The sequence below is a fragment of the Cupressus sempervirens genome, chromosome 5 (genome assembly GCF_028749045.1).
Source record: "Cupressus sempervirens isolate cs-2001-9-10 chromosome 5, ASM2874904v1, whole genome shotgun sequence".
In the NCBI taxonomy this organism is placed as follows: Eukaryota; Viridiplantae; Streptophyta; class Pinopsida; order Cupressales; family Cupressaceae; genus Cupressus; species Cupressus sempervirens.
In genome coordinates this window covers 951,475,863-951,493,264 of record NC_143122.1, presented here as the reverse complement: position 1 = coordinate 951,493,264, position 17,402 = coordinate 951,475,863, and the positions used below count along the sequence as shown (strand labels likewise).

General features: G+C 37.5%; 1 long non-coding RNA gene and 1 pseudogene across 1 annotated transcript in view; one reads left to right on the top strand and one right to left on the bottom strand.

Annotated features, from left to right (window-relative positions):
* Positions 1–17,402, top strand: part of LOC149559113 (putative cyclic nucleotide-gated ion channel 6) — a 69,228-nt pseudogene that overhangs the window by 31,869 nt on the left and 19,957 nt on the right.
* Positions 1–17,402, bottom strand: part of LOC149559114 (uncharacterized) — a 38,062-nt gene that overhangs the window by 18,730 nt on the left and 1,930 nt on the right. The window contains exon 2 of the long non-coding RNA XR_016365114.1: positions 16,222–16,305. This is a non-coding gene — a long non-coding RNA (uncharacterized LOC149559114). The remainder of the gene's footprint in view (positions 1–16,221; positions 16,306–17,402) is intronic.

Below are 17,402 nucleotides of genomic sequence, written 5' to 3'. Positions count from 1 at the left end.
ATTTGATTCCATCATCACATTTGAGAGAGGCGATACTGAAGGCATTTCATGATGCACCCACAGTTGGACATCCAGGGGTCTTCAAGACCTACAGGCAGATCCGAGAGTGGTTTTCATGGAAAGGGCTCAAGGATGATGTTCAGAGGTATGTCAGGGAGTGTGGTTTGTTAACAGAATAAGGGAGAGCACACATTTCCTGCAGGTTTATTACAACCCTTGCCCATTCTTGATAGGAAATGGGAAAGTATTTTGATGGACTTCATCACTGGTTTACCACGAGTGCAAGGAAGGGATTGCATCTATGTGGTGGTGGACCGTTTGACGAAGTTTGCTCACTTCCTTGCTATTCCGTCCACTTACACAGCAGCACAGGTGGCAGATCTTTTCTTTAGAGAGATATTCAGGTTACATGGGCTGCCCAGATTCATTGTCAGTGACCGGGATAGTAAGTTTATGAGTGTTTTTTGGCAAGAGTTGTTTAGGTTGTGTGGTACAGATCTTACACCTAGCACTAGTTATCATCCACAAACAGATGGGCAAATAGAGATTGTGAATAAATGGGTGGAAGGATATTTGAGGAACTATGTAACTGCACAACAAAAGGCTTGGATCAGATGGTTGCATATGGGAGAGTATTGTTATAACACCACTTATCATATGTCCATCAAGATGACTCCTTTCATGGCACTCTATGGTTATGAAGCACCTAGCTTCATGGATTTAGTTTTGGGGGACAGTAGAGTGCCCAAAGCCAAAAACTTATTGCAAGATAGTCAGGACATCCTGAAAGTGCTCAAAGAGAATATACAACAGGCCCAAAATTAACAAAAATTGTATGCTGATCAGCACCGAATAGAGCGTAGCTTCGAGGTAGGGGATATGGTTTACTTGAGGCTACAACCATATAGACAGTCATCGCTCAAGAAGAGTGGAGCTGAAAAGTTGAAACCTAGATTTTATGGTCCCTACAGGGTGATTCGCAAAATGGGCAAAGTTGCCTATGAGCTTGAGCTTCCAGAGGGGAATCGAGTGCACAATGTGTTTCATGTGTCTAGGCTTAAGAAAGCCATTGGTCAGAGTGTAGTGCCTTTTGCAGATTTACCCCCTTTGGATGAGGAGGGAAAGCTTTTGTTAGTACCCGAGGCTATTCTGGACACCAGAGAGAGGAAGCTTAGAAATAGGATAGTGAAGGAGTATTTGGTCAGATGGAAAGACTTGCCAGAGGAAGATTCTACATGGGAGAGTGAGCAAGTTATTCAGCAGGCTGGATTAAGATTGCTTGAGGACAAGCAATTTCAAGGGGGGCAGACTGTAATGTCCCCATTTTAGCAGTTGACCAAGTTTGTGTGCATTAGCCTTGTTCTACATGGTCCCGAGGGCTAACGAAGGGTTTGATGGGATCCTGGAGTGTTTTGGCCTAGTCATTTCCAATTTGGGCCAAAATGAAGTTGATTTACTCAATTTCAGGCATACTTACTATTTTTAGTAAGTCGACAAGACATAGTGCAGGTCAATTTTGGTGATTGGATTTGATACTCCTCGGTGAGAGCTTTCCGATGAGCTATCACTCGCATTATTCAGAGTCTGATTGCTAATACATTTTAATGCCTGAAGTTTTATTAAAGTAATGTCTAATTTAATTGTAAAATATTAAAGTGTTACTTTAATATTTATTTTATGGGGATGTGCACCCAAGGGAGACATAAGGGGTATTTTAATATATGTTTTATATATTACACATCTTTTATCCCACATTGCCGATATGAGTTGAGCGGACTCTTGGAAATAGAATAAAAAGGAAGCATTTGTGGCTTCATTAGACAGGTTGAATATGAGAAGAAATTGGTGTGTGAGTTGCTCCGTTCTTGGAATTTAAGGACATTTATCCTCTCTTGTAACATTCTAGACGTCATTCCCTTGGGGATTGGCCTTTGGAATTCTTTGTTATCGACTTCATTATCAGGCAGTTTAGTTGCATTTCTGGCTACAGGCAAATTTGGTATTTTGCTCATATCTTCTTCACTACTTGTCCGATGCTTATGCCGCTTTGAGGGAATGATATTACGAAGGTAGTGGACTGATCGAAGGACAAAGCATGGTAGCAGCAAGTTCGAAAGCATGGGCTAGAGTGTTATGTCAATAATGCTGAAGTAATCAATGAGTTGATAAATTTGTGATGTATTTGGTTTTATGAATTCTGAAAATAACATTTTATTGGCAGCAGTTCATTTCCACTTTGCATATTATTGTAGTTTCTTTCTTGTTTATGTTGTATGATTCCAATTCCATGCACAAAACACAACAAACAAATAAACGTTGATTCGCAGAGTTATAAGGGGTTTAAAACATTAAACGGAGAAATAAGAGGTTGAATGCAAACTGTTTGACATAATTCCTTTCAGCAATTTGGTCTAGTTTTTTGGAACATTTAGGGGTGCCCATTACATGTAGTATGGTATCTCCTTTGGATTCACCAAGAGCTATGTTTTCCATTATGAAATGACAGCTCAATTAATCTATACAAGATACTCCAGAGAATAATGAATAGCACAAAAAAATATAGATATGTTCCAAATAACAAATGGTGTTCCAGATTTGCTAGAGCTTAAACAAGTAGTACAAAGATGGAATAGAGTGAGGGATGAATCCCACTGAAACCGCATGAGCCAAATACGAAAGATCTTTCACTTCCGAAATGACAAATTATAGAGAATCCCAACTGAAATTCGCAGTACAAGAAAATAATCTAAATAAATTGCATACCCTAAAACTACTTACAAGGTATGCTTAAATACCCGTCAGGAAAACTTTTTGAGGGTGTACAAACATAGCCGATGGTGGCACAAACTATGGAACAAAAACAAAAATGGGTCCGAGATATGTTAAATCAATTGGCCCATTAACAATAGTGTTATAAATGACTTATTTTATAATAGGAACATTACAGTCCTCCAGTCCCAAATTTTGCTTGATCTCAAGCAAACACAATACCGGGTGTTGGAGAATGTGCTCGCCCTCTCACATCACGTCATCCAATGGCAAGTGTTTCCAAAGCACCAAATATTCTTTCACCGTGCAGTCCACAGAGTCTTCTCACATACTTCGATGATCTCAGCTGGATTTAATATGAGCTTTCCTTCTTCATTGAGTGGTGGAAGGTTTGTGGCTATTATGATGCTCTGCCCAATGGCCTTCTTCAGGCATGAAACATGGAAGATGTAATGAATATGGCTTCCCTCTAGAAGTTCCAGCTTGTACGCGATTTCACCAATGCGACAAACTACATGATAGGGGCTATAAAATCATGGCTTCAATTTTTCTTTTCCCTTTTCCTTCAATGAGGATTGCCGATATGGTTGGAGCGGGAGATAGACCAAATCCCCTACTTCGAAACTCCTCTCCATTCTGTTTGTCAGCATACATCTTCTATTGATTTTGTGCTCGCTATAAGTTTTTCTTCAAGCATCTCAGTATGTCTTGTACCTCCTAAAGCCAGTCCCTCGCCCTTGGTGCACGACTATCACCAAGAATTGTGTCAATGAAGGAAAGGGATTCGTACCCATATAGAGCTTTGAATGGTGCCATTCCGATGGACATGTAGTACATGGTATTGTAGCAATATTCCCCTAGATGTATCCATTTGACACACGCTTCTTGTGTTGCCGAAATGTAGTTCTGAAGGTAACCTTCGAGCTGCTTGTTCACAATCTTTGATTATTCGTCTATCTGTAGGTGGCAACTAGTACTTGGTGACAATTCGGTCCTTGTCATTTGAAACAGTTTTGTCCAGAAGATATTGATGAATCGCCCATCCTGATCATTGACAATGTTTCGGGGTAACCCATGTAGATGAAAGACTTCTCTAAAAAATAGATCGACAACTTGTGCGGCCTAAAGATCTGAGGGGATGGTGAAGAAATGTGCGTACTTTGTCAATCTATCAACCACCATGAAAATACAATTCTTTCCATTCACCTTGGGAAGCCCCATTATGAAATCCATCGAGATACTTTCCCACTTATGTTCTGAAATTGGCATAGGTTGCAATAACCCAACAGGTAGAGTATGTTCAGATTTGTTTTGCTCGCAGACCGTATAGTCTCTTACATACTGCAACACATCCCCTTTAAGTCTTTTCCATGAAAATCTCTCTTGAAAACTTCTGTAGGTCTTGAGGAAAGCTGGGTGTCTTGCCAAGGGTGAGTCGTGTACTTCCTTCAAGATTTTTTGCTTCAATTTGGATCCTGGCACTAAAAATATTCGATTCTTATAGTAGATAATGTCATCCACCACTTATTACCGATCATCTTGGGTGTTGTCATCCATTAGCTCATAGGAAAATGTGTTTTTGGAATATTCTACCAACAAATGTGCCTTCTAGTAAGTTGAAATCTAGTTTAGTGAGTAGATGGCAGGTTTCCTGGACAAGGCATCTGTAATCACATTGTTCTTTCCTTTCACATATTCAATGTCAAAATCAAAAGCTTGAACCATGCTTACCCATTTTTGTTGCCTCTCATTCAAGTCCCTTTGCTCCAGAAAATATCTCAAACAGTTGTGATCCATACGGACGACAAACTTGGCTCCCACTAGATACTACTGAAACTTGGTTAGTACATGTACGATGGCCAACATCTCTTTGTCGTAGATGGAATATAGATGTTTTATTTGTGTAAGCTTCCTGCTTTCATAAGCTATGGGGTGTCTATCTAGCATCAGTACTGTGCCAATGCCTTCTCTGGATGCGTCACACTCCAAAATGAATGGTCGAGTGAAATCAAGTAATGTAAGTACGGGACAAGTGCTCATTGCCTCTTTCAGTTTATCAAAAGTGAGTTGTACCTTTTCGTTCTACTAGAAAGACCCCTTCATTGTAAGATCCTTTAAGGGTGCGTGGAGCTAAGAGAATCTTTTAACGAACTTCTTGTAATAACTGCACAGTCTGAAAAATCCTCGCAATTCCGAGAGTGATTTTGGGAGAGGCCAATCAAAGATAGCCTAAATCTTCTCTTGATGAACTGAACTCCATATTTACCGACAACATGCCCCAATTATAATATTTCTGTCATATCAAATTCACACTTTGATTGCTTAGCAAACAAAGATTGTTCCTTCATGATTGTTAGGACTTCCTCTAGGTGCTTCAGGTGCTCCTCCCATATCCTACTATAAATAAGAAGATCGTCAAAAAATACCAGTAAGTACTTTTGCAATTGTTTGTTGAAGATGCGATTCATGCATGATTGAAATGTAGCAGGTGCATTTGTCAATCCAAATGATATGACAAGAAACTCATAATGCCCATAGTGACAACGAAAGACCGTCTTTTCTATGTCTTCCTCCCTCATGCAGATTTGATGGTATCTGGAACGGAGATCTATTTTTGAAAAATAGACTTCTCCATGTAATTCATCCAGCAACTCATCTATCCTTGGAATGGGATATCCATTCTTTATTTATTTTTGTTCCACACATAGTAGTCCACACACATGCGCATCGTCCTGTCCTTTTTGACCAATACCACCGATGACGCGAAAGGGCTAGAACTGGGACTGATCCATATTTTTTCTAGCAGTTCTTGAATCATCTTTTCAATCTCATCTTTGAACTTCTTGGGATGGTAGTACAGTGTGGTTATGACTGGTTTCCCTCCTGCTTCTAGCTCGATTGTATGTTCAAACCCTTGATGCAGTGGTATGCCAGCAGGAATGTCTATAAAAAATTTATTGTGGTTGCTCAAAATCTTGTGGAGATTGTCATCCTAGAGAGGTTTCCATTGCTCTTTTATAGGTTCTATCGAAACAAAACAATGTGCAACCTAAACAACATCATCATGCTAAAAAATTGCCTCCATTCGATGCGCAAAAACTTCCTTCGGACCCTCATTTGCCATTCTGTAGAGAACAACTTTCTTTCCATCGATAATGAAAGTGAAATCCATCCGTTTGAAACTCTAAGTATATTCATCAAGTGTCTCCATCCACTGTATGCATAGAATAACCTCCATATCATCAAGGTCCACTATGAAGAAATCCTCGGTCACCGTGTGATTCGCCATTGTGATACTTAGCTGAGGAACAAGGTGCGTGCATGGCAGAAGAGTCCCTCCGACAACCTTGACCTGAAATCCTACGTTTGTCTCCGTAGGTAAACCTCTTCTCTTCACTAGAGATGAGTTTATGAAATTTAGAGTGGCTTCGCTATCCAGCATCACTGTAACCCTTTGTCCTTGAAGGGTACCCTGTACACAAAAAATTGTGCACCTCAGGCTACTAGCTAGGGCAATAGTTCCTCCACACCGTACCAAAGGTGCAATTCTTTCCATACAATTCAAACTAACCATGTCGGTGTCATCGCGATGTTGGTTGTCTTCGGCGAGCGTTTCTTCCTGTTCATCCTCATCATCGGACACAACCTCAATGTAGTGTATTTTTCCTTTTCTGAGGCATTTGTGGCTAGGTTCCCACGGTCCCTTATAGTTGAAACATAATTTCTTCCTTTAGAGTTCCTGTCTGGTAGCTTCATCCAATGACTTCCTGGGCAGAGGTTTATTATCTTTGTCCCTCGAAAATGCCGGTGGTTTGTGGTGTAACTTCGAGAGGATGATGTTGATGATGTTGCTATGCTCTATGCCTTCTTAATAGCCTCTGATAGGGTGGCAGGATTGATCCTTTTTACCCAACCTTTTAGTGGTTCTGTCAGTCTGTCTATAAAGAGCACTATCCGTCTTCTTTCAGAAATGTCCGTGACCAAAATAGAGAGTTTTTGAAATTTGGCAATGTATTGGTTGACCGATTCAGTTTGTCTCAGCCGTGTCAAATCTTTGAAATTGAGTTATGGATCTTTACCATCTCAGTGAATTTCGCATAAATAGTTATTTGATCATGCCCTAGTGTGATGGTGTCGTGATGCCACCATTGTAACTCCCTCCAAGTGCAACGCCAAAAATTTGTTTGCTTCTTCTAGCACAGGATTCAAGTATTGACCTTCATTAGCTATGCTTGTGCAAATATGGATCTGGATCCGTCAAATGGAGACAGCTTTACATTACTCAACTTTATTCTCATATCATCGTTAAAGTATCCTCAATTTCTGCCTTCCCAATATCTCATTCTCAAATCTGTGTAATCTTTGTAGGATATATCCTCCTCAAAATTTGCATTCTTCTAGTATTCTCTTAGTTCTTGCATCTCTTCAAAGGCTTGTTGTTTCCTTCTGCGTGGTGCCTCCGTCCGTGGGGGAAAAGATGGCATGGAAGGTCGAGAGCGTGCTGGAGGAGGGTTTGATTTAACCAACACCGAGTCCGCGCTGTGATCATTCTGTTCTCTAGATTTTTTATTGTCTGCCAACTTCTTGAGAGTCTCTTCCATGAGTCGCTAAGTATCAGTGATCTGTGCCTGATTCCTTCTTCTCTTTTGGCTATAAACTCTCATTCACTATCCATAGGCTGGTAGGATCGAAGCTCTGATACTACTATAATGTTCCAGTCCTCCTCTGTGATCAGAACAAAAAATAAAATAATTGTATGTGGTCTACTTGTGTGGGTGAGGTACGGATGCTATACAGTATCAAGAATGTTGCTCAAGTAAGTCCGTATGGAAGGCCTCAGGAGGCCGTATGGTATCTTGATTTGTGCCACACGATGGATGATTGGTGTACAATAGGCAAGGCCAAAAGGAGTCGTACTGGGTTTTAGATGTGGTTGTACGATATGTTAAAAGAGGTCATACAGTATTATGAAAGGGAGGCCATACAATATGGTGAAGAAGAGGCCGTACGGAGTTGGAAGAATGCTCTTAGGCGATGATGTGAGGACCGTGTGGTGGAAGGATGTGGGTGTACGATGTTGCGGGAGGTCGTACACTGAGGGAATGTGGAGGCCGTACGAAGTGTTGGGAAAGGCTTTCGCAGGGTGTAGTATGGTATCTCCTTTGGATTCACCAAGAGTTATGTCTTCCAGAATGAAATGACAACTCAATTAATCTATACAAGATACTCCAAAGAATAATAAAATAGCACAGATAAACATAGATATGTTCCAAATAACAATGATGTTCTAGATTTGCCCAGATCTGAAAGAAGCAGTACAAAGGTAGAATAGGGTGAGGGATAAATCCCACCAAAACTGCACGAGCCAAATAGAGAAACTCTTTTACTTCTGAAATGGAAAATTACAAAGAATCCCAACTGGAATTTGCAATATAAGAAAATAATTTAAATAAATTGCATACCCTAAGAATACCTACAAACCATGCTTAAATACTCGTCAAGAAAACTTTTTGAGGTCGTACAAAGATAGTCAATGGCGGCACAAACTACGGAAATAAAAATAAAAATGGGTCCAAGATATATTAAATCAATTGGCCCATTAACAATAGTTTTATAAATGATTTATTTTATAATAGGAACATTACACGAAACCAACAGATTGACTTACTATAAATAGTAAGTCTCTCAAACGGAGCCAAAACATACCATAGGCTACTGGAAAGCCTATAACCAAAAATCTGAGACCCTCAAATCACACTGTCAGTGTCGAGGGTCGCGATGGTGAACTGACCTGGCTAATTGCAAGAACCTGCTAAAAATGGGGACATTACAACCTTGTCTTGCTCTTGATACTTTTATGGTTCTGCTACATTAGGATCTAATATTATATAATATTGATCCTCTCTTCCTATTCTCCTTAGCCACAATCAAAACCAACTTTCCACATTTGCCCAATCTTGACAAAAATTGGAGACTCGAATCAAGGCTCCATCAGGCCCATCACTTGGCAAATGTCACATAATGGCTCTAATATCACACCGTGAATATGCGACATTCCTTGTTCAGATGGCTCAAACTATTGATGAGATAGCCACTACCATGCTAGCTAGTATCTTGGACTTCCCTCTAATCATTGTTGGTTGATATTGTTCCTGTGACCTTTTCATGTATGGAGCTAATGTGCTTGGGAATACTATCAACCACATGAATTTAGGTATGGTAGATCAACATGGATATTATCTGTTCTAAAATTTCTTATCCCAAGAGTTTGACTCTGCTCTAGTACCATTTTAATATTATATGGATTGCGTTTTGCAAATGTACTAACATTTTCATTATTATTGGTGTGTTCCAAATGCAGACTTGAAGACTCATAAATATGAGAAGAGGAGACATGTCTCTATGGTTAATTATCATCAGTTAATATATTAATAATATAAATATCCATATATATATATAATATGCATTTTATATTATTCATTGCTCTATTGTACACATCATTGTACGATGTCGACAGTGTTGTGTGGATATTTTGCACCAACAGTTTTGTGAAAAATTCAGTCACAGAATAGGTAGACCAGCCACAACGTGTAAGACAAAGTCTTTCCTACATTAAAGGGAAGGCTCCCCCTTCTTACCATTCCTTGGATCAACTTGAGGTAAGCAAGAAATTGAGAGATTTGTGAGAGGTGTTACCAATATTCTTTTTCCTTTTAACTTTCAGGAATGAATCCACTTACCCGTGGAGTGAGTAATGGGCAAAATGAAATCTCTAACTACACTTCTATTTAATAGCTCAAAATGGTGATACCGATAAACCAACACCAATTCAAAGGCTGATTGAAAGTGTACCGGTTTGGCTCTAGGTCCTATTTTAATCTATTTTATAAAAAAAACCTCTACCATTGGGGTGCAAAGACTTTTACAAATAGGAGAGTTCTAACTGTTTTTCGTGAATTTGAGACAACAATACAAACTGTAGTCAAAGCTTCTAGTCTATGTATCACCATAATCGCTCCCAGTGAAAGCTTCAACTCCAATTGCTTCTTAACTCACTATGCTCTATTATTGAACACACAATAACAACATGAATCAAAGACAATAAGCAGAAATTATAGTCAAAGCTTCTAATTTTCTCTCTCACAATTGCTTCCAGTCAAAGCTTCGAATCCAATTGCTTCTTTTATTCACTTTTCTCCCAAATTCGCACTATACAATAAAAGTTATGCTTGCATAAGTCTGAAAGAGCTTTATTGCATACAACAAAAGATAAATTTTACAATGAGGGGGCACTCCTTTATATAGGCCAAGGAATTGAGAAAAAGGAGGAAAAGGTGGGAGCAACTCAACCAACTTTGACCTTTTCAAACTAACAAGAGAAATTATTGGATTAGATGTCATAAGGACATGTAAATCATATTACATGTAATTACACATTTTCATTTAATACATCCTCTTCAATTACAACATGAAAGAAGAAGAAGAAAGTTAAAACTGTTGATTCTGAGTGAATCAACCCTGTAGATTGTCAGCCTTTCTTGTATTTGATGATGCAATCTTGGATGATCACAGGATCAGAGTTCTTGTATTTTGTGTCACTTCATTCACCTTGATAATCATGGTGTTGCGTCTTTTGATAGCCTCTAACTCTCTTTGATGAATTGTCCATTCTCATTTGAAAACTTGATGTGATCAAGCTTTTCCTCATTTCAAGTTTTGAATTATCTTTTGTAGATTGGCACATTTTGGAATCTCTAACACTTTGAAAAGCTTCTCAATGGTGTCTGAATGTAAACTCAGAACAACTTTCCACTGACATCTTTTAAATATTTTATCTTTTTGAAGAAAAGTGCTTGGCGCATTACCACACAAATTCAGGTTCTCAGACAACCATTGGGAAAATGAAGATCAAATGAATTACTGCTTTTTGAGAATCAAAACATGCTTTTTTGACAGGATATCCCTATTTTTTGAAGAAGTTTTGACATATCTTGAAGAGTATGTCACAACATGAAGATGATAACATCTTCCAATGAGATTGAATCCTTGAGAACTTCGGGATTTGAGTTACAATGACGAATCCATGAAGGGTGGGTATTCAAAGTATGGATTAGACACTTATTGAACACATATGATGGCTGGAAATGAACCAGAAAGCATATGTATTTGGATGAAAAGGACCAAAGTCAGAATTGGAAAGATGGATTGCATGTGGGCAATGATGGGCTTTCATGGGTATGGACAAGAATGCAAGTTGGGATGCATATGAATGCTTGCCAAAAATGATTTTGGTGTTTAAAAGTGTGACCTATTGTCAAAAGTGGTTTCTCTGGATGTCATTACACATAAAGTGAATTACATGTAAAATGAACATGCATTTAGGTTCGGAAGATGGAAATGCACATAATGGGAACAAAGGATGAGATTGTACGTAAATGTGAATGGAGGGTGAGATTACATGTAATCACATGTGGAGAATGAGATGTAGTGTATCATGACATGGAAAGTGGAATTACATGTAATTGCTCTTGAAGTGTAATTGCATATGAAAGGAATGGATGCAATGTGCCTTAACATGTAATGGGATATATGGAATGAAATGATGCACCGGCATGGAGAGGTGGAAGGTGGAGTGAAGTGAAACATGCTCAAGTTGTTGGGAAAGAACTTGCAATTTCTTTTAAATGGAGAAAAACAAGAAAGCAAGCAAACAAACAACTAAAATAAACAAAAAACAAACACATGCCTTTGGTTTTAGACTCAAACATGTCAACAAGTAAGTTACTTCAAAATGCAAATTCGAATTTGGAATTTGGGAAAAAAACAAGAGTATGAAAATGAGAGTTTTTATCATTTTAAAAGGCAAAATGCACTTTTCATGGCATATATATGAACAAGTGTGCAATCTCAAGCTAAAATATGCATGAAAACAACAAGATAAGCATGAATTGATGAGCAAGTTTGAAAATGTCCACTTACTTGGAGATCAAAGAGCCAAAATAGCAAGAATCATAACTTTGAAGACCAATTCTCTTCCAAATCCGGATTCTCAAACAATAATTTGACTGCTTCCATACTTGCATTCATCAAATATTAATGAGAAATGAAAGGTCGAATTTGACATGAGGATGCCGAAAATATGGTCTCCAAAGGCAATATCATGCATTAAAACTAAAAACCCACCCCTATTGATCCAAATGTATGGGCTGGAAATGTCATATTTTTAGTGTTTTTAACAAAAACATGTTTTATAAATGCATATAAATTGATCATTTTTGGGTTGTGAATGCAAAATTGACTTTCCACAATGAATTTACATGGACCCAAATGCAAAAATGTGGCTCCAAAATGCAAAAAAATGAATTAAAACTCAAATTTTTGGGCGTTTTTAGCAAAAACGTGATTCATAGAGGGTATGAAATGAAGCGTTTTTGACTTGGATATGCAAAATCATGACCCCCAAATGCATATATATGCATTAAAACTAAAAAAAACTACCCTTGCAATGGATTTCAAGTCATTATATGGGCAGATCTAAGCTTTTTTGATAAAAAAATGTGTTATTGGAGGAAGAAAACATCAATTTTTTTGCCTTTGAATCTTCAATTTCGGGTTCTATGAGGGCATATGCATGTATTGCAAAGCAAATTGCACCTTTTGGGGAAGATTGCATGTTTCAAAATATGTATAAGAGTCTCCCCATTCAAATTGCACCTTTTGGATGAATATGCATGTATTAAAATTTTCTCACAAATGACCCTTAGTGCAAAATCACACCTTTTGGGGGCCACTGCATATTTTGAAAACACTCAAATATGCATGTCTCTCCTTTTGGAGTCATTGCATATTTTGAAACACATGTAATGGAGTCGATAAGCACAATCACACATTTTGGATGCATATGCATATTTTAAAATTTTCTGTCAAATGACCCTTAGTGCAAAATCGCGCCTTTTGGGGGTCGCTGCATATTTTGAAAACACCCAAATATGCATGTCTCACATTGTCAGAGTGTTGTGAGGTTTTCACACCATTGCCCCAAAATTTTGGGGACTCCCCTTTTTTTGATCGCTTCGGCAAATTTTTGGATCCAACAATTTTGATTTTTTCGAGAATTTTGAGCCTTGAACACTTTCGGGCCAATGGGAGAGGGTTAGATTTATTTTCATCCGGTTTCAACTTGATTTTCCAGAGCCACCAATTTCATCCTTAGGCCAAACAAATTTTAAAGAACAACTCTTGGCAGGATAAAATTGTGAATTTTGTACTTGTACATTTTCTTTTGAAAATTTGGATATAATTGTATAAATTTGGATAATTTTCAAAAAATGAAATTTATGTTAAATTTGTTCTTTTGGAAAATCTTAATTATTTTTTTGGTGAAGAAAATTAATTTTTGTGATAGTGAAGTCAAATTGCAAAATCAATTTTTAGGCTCTAGAGAAATAATTTTATTTGTGTTAAAATGCTAAAATTGCTTAAGCTAAATCGATTTGAATTAAAATTGCAAAAATTGGTTTTAAATGGATTAATTTGCCTTGAAAACTTTTAGTCTTTAATGAAATTAGTAATTTAATATTGAAAAATAGCTTTTGGCTAGCCAAAATCTAATTTTAATGACGTATTAATTACTAAATCTTCATTAAATGAAAATATTTAACACCTCTAAGGCATTATTTATTTTCTTTTTGCAATTTTGGTCCAAATGGCAATTTAAAAAGTTAATTTTCATCATGGCAAAATTAATTTTAGCTATGTATTTAATTGTGGGCCATAATTTTGCATTAATTATTTATTTTTCTTTCTCCCAAGGTCCAAGTCAGCCAGCTTGGAGGAAATTAGAAAATTGGGTATAAGAGAAGGTCTCTCTCTCATTTCTTCTTCACTTCTCACTTCTCCTTCTCAAGGCGTTGGTGATTTTGCAAGAGCAGATTTGCACTCTTCTTGCTTGGCGAATTTTGTGGAGGGCGAAATTTGTGGGAGCCAAAATTTGTGGGAGCCGAATTTTGTGGGGGCCAAAATTTGTGGAGGGCGAAATTTGTGGGAGCCGAATTTTGTGGGGGCCGAAATTTGTGGGAGCCGACATTTGTGGGAGATAAAATTCTGATTTTTGCAAGAGCTACAATTTTGGCCCTAGGTTGGGTAATTTTATTTGGAGGTGAATTGCATGATAAATTTATGATTTGCAAAGGATTTGAAGTTCTTAAAGTCAAGTCCTAATTCCGAAACGTTGCTGTAAGATTATTGGTTAAGGCAAATTTTCATCATCTAGAGTTGCAAGGGGTCCTTAAGCTGACATCCTTCTTTTGTTCTAGTCTTAGGATTGCTTCCCTTGGTTCTACTTGCCTTTTGGTCCACCACTCTACCATCCCGTAATAAGGTGACGAGCATGGAGGATGTTAGTGCAAGTAAGAATCCCAAGCGAACAAGACTAAGAAAGACAAAGAGGATATGATGACCAAAATGCCCTTCTTCTCGAAAATGAAGAGAATAACCGACACCAATATCAATACAGTGGACATGATACGGATGAAGAATGACAATCCCCCCTTGGCAAAGAGGATATCAATGAGATAGATTTTGGATCGAGGTTGGATGAGTTGGGAAAGGTTGCCATCAGGAAGAAGCATTTGGGCACCCTTTCCTATCCTAATGCTTTTATTGGATTTGCGAAAGAATATGAGAAGGATCACTAAAAGATACTTCAAGCAATGAGCAGCGTGGCGAAGTCAGCAGAACTCAGGGTGAAGCATACACCTTGTCCTCCTATGGAAGAAGTTAACAAAAGGCTAGCTAAGTTCATTGCCTTAGCTAAGAAAATAAAAGAAAAAGGAAGATTTATATTAGAAGATCATTTGATGTAAGCCTAAGTGGCAATTTTCCTTTCTTCTAGAATAAGACAAGTGTCTATTTCTAATTGGCCACCATTTTGGTGCCTTCTCATTGGTTGCCACTTTTTGCATTTTTTTCATTGGTCCATTGATGAGGTGGTAGCTTCTCATTGGCCGATGGGGTGGCACCCCTAATTAGGGTTTTGAGGATCCAATCTGGATAATTGATCTTATTTTTTTCTCCACTGTCCATTGTATTTTTGGCCTCTATATAAGGCCATTTGCTCTCATTTGTAAAGTTGTTGGAGAAATTGTTGCAAAGATAATACCAAAATTGCTCTCTTTTTCATTGTTGTGATTTGCATGTTGATTAAGAACATTGGGTATTATTGCATGTTTTCTACTTCCACTTACTTAGATTTCCTTTCAAGTTGTTGAAGCAAATTTCATTTCAAGTGGTTTAAGTGAGAGCAAAGTAGATGGATAGTGGTATGGTAGCATTGGTAAATGTTTGATAGGGATCAATACTAGACCACTAGCATCCTAGCGGCTGGTTGAGAAGCTTTGTGTGGTAAACTGATTTATTATTCCTTTTGAATCATTGCACCTATGGAAGTGAGGCCGTTGGTCAACTCTCATTAGGTTCGATCCTCGTCCATTTGCTAACCTTCCATTCATAGGAGTAGGAGTAGAATAGTGAGTAGCTGGGTAGTCGAAGCTTAGAGAGGGAAGTTAGAAGGAGTAGGTCAAGCATTAGAACACATCCATTCACCTTCCACCACCATCACTTTCCCATCAACATCATCATTGGCAGACACACCCTCCATCATCACTACCATCAACATTATCTGCTACTGCACATTTTACAAACCGAGACACCATCACCTTGATTCCACCAAAGTCCAAGTCATCCTTGAATGAATAGCATAAGGCTGCCTACATGATTATCAATAAATCACATCGATAAAACTGAGCGAGTATCCAACAGTGTAAGGAACATTGGATTTATACTCATGTCTCATGAGCAATAACTTTTCAAGAGAGGAGTTGCATGTTTGATATCCCATATCGAATATTCAAATCCTAATATGTTATGTAAGTGATACAAAACTCACATCAACACGGAGTCATTGCATATTTTAAAACACATGTAATGACGTGTTTTATGTGTTTAACAATTGTCTTTTCATTCATAATCGCACCTTTTGGATGTAATTGCATATTTTGATGAAAATGTGCTTGTAGACATGTTATGCGCAACATAAGTGATAAATTAAGTGTTGCTCAGTTTTCAACTATTGGTCAAAAAATTCATTTTTTGAGCCATGATCGCTAGACTGACTACTAAGTGAAATACTTCTGGTCGTGCATTTGGTTATGTTAAAGCACTTGTCATTTCAAGCTTATTAAATACATTTTATGACGAAAAGTAAAAATCACATGTGAACAAATGAATGCTATTATCTTTTTTGAAAATGTATTTTTATTCATAAAATGTTCTACACATTTCACACAAGCCGTGAAACTAACCAATAAAAATAAAGCAAGATCTGATCTACGAAAATAAATGCAAGTGCGGAAAGTAAATAACAGAAAAGTAAAATAGGTCATGGGTGCCAACCATTGCCTGGAATGACTGGCTGCATTGTTGGTTGCTTGCATCTTTGGTCCCGCTTTCCCACCTTCCATGCCCCCACTCCAAATCCTATAGATGTAAATAATAGAGTTAGATCTAAAAGATCTAAGCAATGACTGACAATCTCACCATCCTACCCTGCATATGCATCTACATCCATAATCCCAGGATCCTGATATATTTTCTAATAGTTTGTGTTATGAGCAAAAAATGATCAATGTCACATGGACGTAATATGTGACTCCCACAAGGGTTCAAACCCAACATATCATTGATCAGCAATTATCAGACAAAGAAAAATAATATCAAAGGGACATATCAATCGTTGATTTGAAACCTTTTATTATCTCAAATACGCAGAGCACACAGTGAATTATCTAGTTGTCTAAGGGACAAATTACTATTTAATTTGAAACCTTGCAAAGAGTAACTAGGAGCATTTTGAAGGTGGTCGTCAAGCAGAAAGTAAACAAGCTACAGTATGAGCAAAGAGAACACAAGAAAGAAAATATACAACAGCATATGTTCTCAGTAATAGAATGCTTCTACTTGCGATTTCCTGAAAGTTGCAGCAGTATGAAATATGCAAAAGGTCATCAAAGCAAAGTTTCAGCAGTTATGTGGTTTCATGAGCAGAATGAAGAAGTGGATTATATGGATGAAAGGACAGTGTCATAATAAACTTGCTAATTAAGGAATTATGCACATATTGTTATCAAATTGTAAAATCCCTCAACAGGCTATATCCTTAGCAAACATCAATTTGTTTTTTCTAATCAACGGTTTGATATTTTGTCAAACATTTGGTAGGCAAATTATTATCACTCAATAAATAATTCTTTAAATTCACAGCCAACTACTCACAATTTTAATTGATTAAGTCTTTATCAATTTGGACAAATGAACACCACTAAAGAATTCAAAAGTAATTCTATAATTGATGGCAATGCTATTAATATCCAATTTAAAAATTGACTTTTGAAAATTTACAAGAATGCAATAATGAATTTGGAAATTGACTTCTAATAGATGAAATATGAATTGCAGCTCTAAAAAAAATCCAATTTACTCGTAGGGTCAAAAATACATGCTCCTTGCTTATAATTGCAGGTACTCTAAAACCTGATTGCTGCCCCCCAATAATTGATTGCAGCCTTCCACAAAGT